General features: G+C 38.0%; 1 pseudogene; it reads left to right on the forward strand.

The window, feature by feature from the left end:
* Window positions 1–7,224: 7,224 nt before the first annotated feature.
* On the forward strand, window positions 7,225–8,766 carry LOC129042024 (WD40 repeat-containing protein SMU1-like; annotated as a pseudogene).
* Window positions 8,767–9,687: the final 921 nt, after the last annotated feature.

Raw genomic sequence — 9,687 nt, forward strand, 5'->3', positions numbered from 1 at the left:
ACCAATCTGTATCCCACAATAGCCAAGCTTGTCTCATTACACAATGCTTGCACTCTTCATTTATATAAATAGCCAACTTTAATTATCACCTGCTATGTGTCAGGCATTGTACAAGCACTTTGCAAGTATTAACTCATTTAGTCTTCACACCAGCTCTATAGGCAAGGTATTATTGTTATTATTAACTACTTTTAAAATGTGGATACAGGCATAGATAAATTAAGTTAACGTTTCCAAGATCACACAGCTTGAATCTTGAACCCTGGAGGATCTAAGAATCAAATCCAGACAGAGGGCTCAAGAGCTGATCATTAGACTAAAAAGCCTCCCTCCTAAAAGGGTAACATGAACAACCTTCCTTTAAAAATTTTACCAACGTGAAAATTTTTCAGATTTTAAGTATAGGAGTGGGGTTAAAGTTTGAAAATAAAGGGCAAGCAGAATTTTTCTTTTTAGCCGAGATAGAGTAGTAGGAACTGGATTCGGTTGTTTCAGTTGAAAACAACTGAAACAACTAAAAAAATAGACAAAATACATGAAACAATAGTTCTCAAGACATTGGATACCAGGAAATGAAGGACAGTGACTCCTGAGAAGTGGAAAACAAATACAGGGAGCCCTACATTGCTCCAGCTTACTTCCTGGACAAAGTTTCCAGGCCAAGGCACAGGAAGGGGGAACTCAGGTGGAGTCTTGTGGTATTCCCCGAGTTGAGGAGTCAAAATTAGGAGTCCAGGAGGGCAAGGTGGCTGGAGTTCACAGGCCAGAGTATCAAAAAGGAAACTGCTGCATAGAGAGGACTCCAGAGATCTGCACAGGGCCGGTCTCTTTTGAGTACTCAGCTGAATTTAGATCAATGAATGTATGTGAGGAAATTTCCTCAGAGTGAGGAAAAAACTTCCTGAAAGGATTAGAAAGAATAACTCTTGGCCAGGCACAGTGGCTCACACCTGCAATCCCTGTACTTTGGGAGGCCAAGGCAGGTGGATCACTTGAGGTTAGGAGTTCAAGACCAGTCTGGCCAACATGGTGAAAACTCGTCTCTACTAAAAATACAAAAATTAGCCCAGCTTGGTGGTGCATGTCTGTAATCCCAGCTACTCAGGAGGCTGAGGCATGAGAATTCCTTGAACCTGGGAGGTGGAGGTTGTAGTGAGCTGAGATCATGCCATTGCACTTCAGCCTGGGCCATAAAGCAAGACTCCAACTCAAAAAAAAAGAAAAAAAAGAAAAAGAAAGAATAACCCTTGACACTCACACAGGGCCAGCAATAATGTCTGTTCCCACCAGCCAGAGTGAAAGATCTGTTAATTCACAAGGTAAGGCAGAGTACACAGAAAGGTCTAGCCTCAATAATGAGGGGGAAAAAAATCAACCTTAGAATAAATATAGTCCTGGTTTTACCACACAAAGTTTAAAAGAACAATCTGAAGGGTTCAGACTGTTTCTAAGAAACTTTACTGCATTCTACAGCAAAATTCAAGAATATATATAAGAAATCAAAAATATCTAGCACCCAACAAAGTAAAACTCACAATGGCTAGTATCCAACAAAAAATTGCCAGGCATGGACAAGACAGGGATGCCCTCTCTCACCACTCCTATTCAACATAGTGTTGGAAGTTCTGGCCAGGGCAATCAGGCAAGAGAAAGAAATAAAGGGTATTCAATTAGGAAAGGAAGAAGTAAAATTCTCCCGTTTGCAGATGATATGATTGTGTATTTAGAAAACCCCATCATCTGAGCCCAAAATCTCCTTAAGCTGATAAGCAACTTCAGCAAAGTCTCAGGATACAAAATCAGTATGCAAAAATCACAAGCATTCCTATACACCATTAACAGACAAACAGAGAGCCAAATCATGAGTGAACTCCCATTCACAATTGCTTCAAAGAGAATAAAATACATAGGAATCCAACTTACAAGGGATATAAAGGACCTCTTCAAGGAGAATTACAAACCACTGCTCAAGGAAATAAAAGAGGACACAAACAAATGGAATAACATTCCATGCTCACAGATAGGAAGAATCAGTATCATAAAAATGGCCACACTGCCCAAAGTAATTTATAGATTCAATGCCATCCCCATCAAGCTACAAATAACTTTCTTCACAGAATTGGAAAAAAAAACTACTTTAACGTTCATATGGAACAAAAAAAGAGCCTGCATTGCCAAGACAATCCTAAGCAAAAAGAACAAAGCTGGAGGCATCACACTACCTGACTTCAAACTATACTACAAAGCTACAGTAACCAAAACAGCATGGTACTGGTAGCAAAACAGATATATAGACCAATGGAAAAGCAAGAGGTCTCAGAAATAACACCACACATCTACAACCATCTGATCTTTGACAAACCTGACAAAAACAAGAAATAGGGAAAGGATTCCCTATTTAATAAATGGTGCTGGGAAAACTGGCTAGCCATATGTAGAAAGCTGAAACTGGATCCCTTCCTTACACTTTATACAAAAATTAATTCAAGATGGATTAAAGACTTAAATGTTAGATCTAAAACCATAAAAACCCTAGAAGAAAACCTAGGCAATACCATTCAGGACATAGGCACAGGCAAGGACTTCATGACTAAAACACCAAAAGCAATGGCAACAAAAGCCAAAATAGACAAATGGGATCTAATTAAACTAAAGAGCTTCTGTACAGCAAAAGAAACTACTATCAGAGTGAACAGGCAACCTACAGAATGGGAGAAAATTTTTGCAATCTACTCATCTGACAAAGGGCTAATATCCAGAATCTACAAAGAACTCAAACAAATTTACAAGAAAAAAAACAACCACATCAAAAAGTGAGCAAAGGATATGAACAGACACTTCTCAAAAGAAGACATCTATGCAGCCAACAGACACATGAAAAAATGCTTATCATCACTGGTCATCAGAGAAATGCAAATCAAAACCACAATGAGATACCATCTCACGCCAGCTAGAATGGCAATCATTAAAAAGTCAGGAAATAACTTTGTTGGAGAGGATGTGGAGAAATAGGAATGCTTTTACACTGTTGGTGGGAGTGTAAATTAATTCAACCATTGTGGAAGACAGTGTGGCAATTCCTCAAGGATCTAGAACTAGAATTACCATTTGACCCCATAATCCCATTACTGGGTATATACCCAAAGGATTATAAATCATACTACTATAAAGACACATGCACACGTATGTTTATTGTGGCACTATTCACAATAGCAAAGACTTGGAACCAACCCAATGCCCATCAGTGATAGACTGGATAAATAAAATGTGGCACATATACACCATGGAATACTATGCAGCCATAAAAAAGGATGAGTTCATGTCCTTTGCAGGGACATGGATGAAGCTGGAAACCATCATTCTCAGCACACTATCATAAGGACAGAAAACCAAACACCACATGTTCTCACTCATAGGTGGGAATTGAACGATGAGATCACTTGGACACAGGGCAGGGAACATCACACACCAGGGCCTGTCGGGGGGTGGGGGGCTGGGGGAGGGATAGCATTAAGAGAAATGCCTAATGTAAATGATGAATTATGGGTGCAGCAAACTAACATGGCACATGTATGCCTATGGATCAAACCTGCACATTGTGCACATGCACCCTAGAACTTAAAGTATAAAAAAAAATTCCAAAATTAAATAACATAATCTATCACATCAGCTGGCTAACAAAGAAAAATTACATGATCATATTAATAGATGCAGGAAAAGCATTTGACAAAATCCAACATCTATTAAGGATAAAAACTCTCAGCTAGGAATAGAGAGAAATTCCCTCAATTTGAGAAAGAATATCCATGAAAAAAAATGCCAGGCATGCAAAGGAAATTATTGCCCACAATAGGGAAAAATATCAATCAATTGAAACTGATCCAGAAATGATACATGAGATAGAATTAGTACCCACAAAGAATTATTATAACTGTATTACACACATTCAAGAAACTAAAGGAAAGACTGAGCATATTAAGCATAGACATACAAAAAAATGTAAAAAGAACCTAATTGAAGTTCTTGGTATGAAAACTCTAATGTTTTAAATGAAAAATACACTGGATATGATTAATAACAAATTAGACATAGCAGAAGAAAAGATTAATGGATTTATAGAATAGCAATAGTAACTATCCAAAATGAAGCATAAAGAGAAATAAAGACTGAAAAAAACAGATTCAGTGAGCTGTGAGACACTTCAAGTGTCCTATTATACAGAAATTAGTTTCCAAAGGAGAGGAATGAGATGAGGGAAACAGACAAAAATATCTGAAGAAATAACAAAAATTTACCAAATTTCATGAAAACTATAACCCACAGATCCAAGAAGCTCAATGAACCTGCAAGCAAAGAAACTACATTAAGAACATCATAATCCAATTGTTTAAAACAAGAGATAAAAAGAAGATTTTGAAGGAAGCCAGAGGAAGAAATACACATTACATACAGAAGAATAAAGATAGGGTATAAAGATGATTTCTCATTATTTTTAAAAAAATGCATGTTAGAAGATGGTGGAGCAACATCTTTAAACTATTAGAAGAAAATAAACTGTCAACTTAGAAACCTTTAACTCTACAAACATGTCCTTCAAAAATAAAGACAGGACCAGCCTGACCAACGTGGTGAAACCCTGTCTCTACTAAAAAAACACAAAAAAAATTAGCTGGGCATGTCGGTGTGCACCTGTAGTCCCAGCTACACAGCAGGCTGAGGCAGGAGAATCCTGAACCCAGGAGGCAGAGGCTGCAGTGAGCCGCGATTGCACCACTGCACTCCAGCCTGGGTGACAGGCCAAGACTCCGTCTCAATAATACATAAATAAATAAATACATAAACAAAAAAGACAGCCCAGGCACGATGGCTCATGCCTGTAATCCCAGCATCTTGGGAGGCTGAAGCGGGAGGATCAGTTGAGCCCAGGAGTTCAAGATCAGCCTGGGCAATATGGCAAGGCTCCATCTCTACAAGAAATAAAGACAATTAGCCAGGTGTGGTGCATGCCTCTAGTCTCAGCTGCTCAGGAAGCTGAGGTGGGAGGATTGTTTGAGCTTAGGAGGTTGAGGCTACAGTGAGCCATGATTGTACCACTGCAGTCAGCCTGGGTAATAGAGTAAGACCCTGTCTAGAAAATAAATAAATAAAATAAAACATTTTCAGGCATACAAAAGTTGAAAGAATTTATCACCAGCAGACACTACATAATAAGAGATGTTAAAGGAAGTATTTCAGACAGAAAGAATGATACCAGATGAAAATCTGGATTTATACAAAAAAATGAAGAGCATCAGAAATAGTCAGTATGTGGGTAAATACAAAGATTTCTATATTAATTATTTAAATCTTTTAAAAGGCAATTGACTGTTTAAAACAAAAATAATAACAATGTAATGTAGAATTTGCAACAAATGTAGAAGTAAAATATATGTTAACAATAGCACAAAAGCTGGGAGGAGAGAAATAGAAGGGTACTGTTACTGGGTTATTATATTATATGCAAAGTAGAATAATACCACTTGATAGTAGTAGAGAAAAATTAATGCATACTATAATAGCACAACAAAAAGTTACAGCTAATAAGTCAATAAGAGAGATTAAAATAAATCATTAAAAATATAACCATATATCTAAAGGAACTAGAAAAAAAAAGAGCAAACTAAGCCCAATGTTCGCAGAAGGTAAGAAATAATAAGAGTAGAGTGAACATAAATAAAAAAGAAAATAACAGAAAATGGAGAGAGTCAATGAAACCAAAACTTGGTTCTTTGAAAAGATCAACAAATTGACAAACCTTTAGCTAGGTTGACAGAAAAAAAGAAGACTCAAAATACTAAAATCAGAAATAAAAGTGAGGACATTACTACCAATTTTACAGAAGTAAAAAGGATTATAAAAGAATACTATGAACAATTGTATGTCAACCAATTGGAGAGCCATGCTGAAATGAACAGACTTCTAGAAACACAAAAATTACCCTAACTCAAAAAGAAATAGAAAATCTAAATAGACCTGTATGTCATATGGATATCAAACCAGCCATAAAAAACCTCCTGCTATGGACTAAATTATGTCCCACCAAATTCATATGTTGAAGCTCTAACCTCAGTGTGATGATATTTGGACATGGGGACCTTTGGGAGGTTCAGATGAGGTCATGAGGATGGGGCCCTCATGATGGGATTAGTGTCCCTATTGGAAGAGATTTCAGAGAGCTTTCTCTAGTTTTTTTCTCCACCAGGTAAGAATACAGTGAGAAAGCGGCTATCTGCAATCCAGGAAGAAAGTCCTCACCAGAACCCAGCAATGCTGGTACCCTGATCTTGGACTTCCCAACCTCCAGAACTGTGAGAAATAAATGTCTGTTGTTTCTGTCACCCTGTCTGTAGTATTTTGTTATGGCAGCCCAAGCAGACTAATACACTTTCCAACAAAGAAAAGCCCCAGGACCAGATAACTTCACTAATAAATTCTACCAAATATTTAAGGAGGAATTAGTATAAATTTTTCTCTAACTCTTCCCCAAAATTGAAGAGGCAGGAATACTTCCTAATTCATTCAATGAGGCCAGCATTACCCTGACACCAAAGCCAGATAGAGAAACCACAAGAAAATTACAGACCAATATCCCTTATACAGACTCAAAAATTCTCAACAAAATACTAGCAAAATGAATTCAGCAGCATATTAAAAGGATTATACACCATGACCAAGTGGGATTTATCCTCAGAATGCCAGGATGGTTCAACATACAAAGATCAATCAATGTAATACACCTCATTAATAAAATTAATTTAAAAAACCATGATCATCTCAATTGATGCAGAAAAAGAATTTGACAAAATCTCACATCTTTTCATGATAAAAACACTCAATAAACCAAAAATAGAAGGAAATTTTCTCAACATGATCAAGACCATACATGAAAGATCCATACTCACTGGTGAAAGACTGGAAGCTTTCCCCTAAGGTCAGGAATGAGACAGGTTCTTCCACTTTCATCACTTCTATTCAAAATAGTCCTGTAAGTTCTAACCTGAGCAATTACGCAAAAAAAAAAAAAAAAAGCCATCCAAATTGGAAAGGAAGGAGTAAAATTATCTCTATTAGCAGATGATATGACATTATATGTAGAAAACCTTAAAGAATACATACACAGAAATAGTTAGAATGAATAAACAAATTCAGGGGGGAACTGGGGCCTGCTCCTGGAGAGATACAGCTATGTTGATCAAAATCGAATCTTTGGATGTGATCCGCCTTATTATGCAGTACTTGAAGGAGAACAGTTTACATCGGGCATTAGCCACCTTGCAGGAGGAGACTACTGTGTCTCTCAATACTATGGACAGCATTAAGAGTTTTGTGGCTGACATTAACAGTGGCCATTGGGATACTGTGTTGCAGGCTATGCAGTCTCTGAAATTGCCAGACAAAACCCTCATTGACCTCTATGAACAGGTTGTTCTGGAATTGATAGAGCTCCGTGAATTGGGTGCTGCCAGGTCACCATTGAGACAGACTAATCCCATGATCATGTCAAAACAAACACAGCCAGGGTGATATATTCATCTGCAGAACCTTTTGGCCAGGTCTTACTTTGATCCTCGTGAGGCATACCCAGATGGAAGTAGCAAAGAAAAGAGAAGAGCAGCAATTGCCCAGGCCTTAGCTGGTGAAGTCAGTGTGGTGCCTCCATCTTGTCTCATGGCATTGCTGGGACAGGCACTGAAGTGGCAGCAGCATCAGGGATTGCTTCCTCCTGGTATGACCATAGATTTGTTTCGAGGCAAAGCAGCTGTCAAAGATGTGGAAGAAGAAAAGTTTCCTACACAACTGAGCAGGCATATTAAGTTTGGTCAGAAATCACATGTGGAGTGTGCTCAATTTTCTCCAGATGGTCAGTATTTGGTCACTGGGTCTGTTGATGGATTCATTGAAGTATGGAACTTTACTACTGGAAAAATAAGAAAGGATCTTTAGTATCAGGCCCAGGATAACTTTATGATGATGGATGATGCTGTCCTCTGCATGTGTTTCAGCAGAGATACAGAAATGTTAGCAACTGGTGCCCAAGATGGAAAAATCAAGGTATGGAAGATTCAGGGTAGACAATGTTTAAGAAGATATGAGAGGGCACACAGTAAGGGTATCACCTGTCTAAGCTTTTCTAAGGATAGCAGTCAGATCCTTAGTGCTTCTTTTGACCAGACAATTAGAATTCACGGTTTAAAATCTGGGAAAACCCTGAAGGAATTTGGTGGCCATTCCTCCTTTGTTAACAAAGCAACATTTACACAAGATGGACATTATATTATTAGTGCATCCACTGATGGCACTGTAAAGATCTGGAATATGAAGACCACAGAATGTTCAAATACCTTTAAATCCCTGGGCAGCACTGCGGGGACAGATATTACCGTCAACAGTGTGATTCCACTTCCTAAAAATCCTGAACACTTTGTGGTGTGCAACAGATCAAACACGGTGGTCATCATGAACATGCAGGGGCAGATTGTCAGAAACTTCAGTTCTGGTAAAAGAGAAGGTAGGGACTTTGTTTGCTGTGCCCTCTCTCCCCGTGGTGAATGGATCTACTGTGTAGGGGAGGACTTTGTGCTCTACTGTTTCAGTATAGTCACTGGCAAACTGGAGAGAACTTTGACAGTGCAAGAGAAGGATGTGATTGGTATTGCACGTCACGCTCATCAGAACCTGATTGCTACCTACAGTGAAGATGGATTCCTCAAGCTCTAGAAACCATAATTCAACTTTTCTTTTTAAATCAGCTTGAAAGCACGTACTTAAGGCATATTCATGTAATGTGCTTTTTTTTTTTGCCAGCTTTTCTAAGCAAATAGACTGTCTGAATTAGTCACAAGGATAATTTTGTGAAAATTCATGTTTAAGTAGCAAGTACCCTTCCTTTTCTTATATTTTTTTAAGGTATTACTTTATCTTCTTCTAACTGGTGCAGTCACTTAATGTTTTCATTAATCTTCTACCTGGAGAGTGAAATACTGATATTTCTAGAAAAAAATTTTACTCCTTTGATTATTTGAAATGCTGATTAAAATGTCCCTCCCATAGTAAAACTTGTAAATAAGGAACTATATCATATTCAGTAGCTGTGTTCTGTTCCATCTTTTTTTTTTTTTTTTTTTGAGATGGAGTTTTGCTTGTTGCCCAGGCTGGAGTGCAGTGGCACGCAATCTTGGTTCACTGCAACCTCTGGCCTCCCGGGTTCAAGTGATTCTCCTGCCTCAGCCTCCCGAGTAGCTGGGACTACAGGTGTGCAACACCACACCTGGCTAATTTTTTTGTATTTTTAGTAGAGATGGGGTTTCACCATGTTGGCCAGGCTGGTCTCAAACTCCTGACCTCAAATGATCCACCCGCCTTGGCCTCCCAAAGTGCTGGGATCACAGGTGCAAGCCACCGTACCCGGCCCATCTTTTTTTTTTTTTTTTTTTTTTTTTTTTTTTAAGATGTTAATAAACTTCATACCTTTCTGGAAAAAAAAATTCAGCAAAGTTACAGGACATAAACACACAAAAATCAGTTGTGTTTATACACACTAGTAGTGAAGAATTTCAAAATAAAATTAAGAAAACTATTCTATTTTTCAGAGAATCAGAAAGAATAAAATACTTAGGAGTGAATTTAATCTAGGAGGTAAAAGACTTA

Source organism: Pongo pygmaeus, chromosome 1 (genome assembly GCF_028885625.2).
Source record: "Pongo pygmaeus isolate AG05252 chromosome 1, NHGRI_mPonPyg2-v2.0_pri, whole genome shotgun sequence".
NCBI classification, from domain to species: Eukaryota; Metazoa; Chordata; class Mammalia; order Primates; family Hominidae; genus Pongo; species Pongo pygmaeus.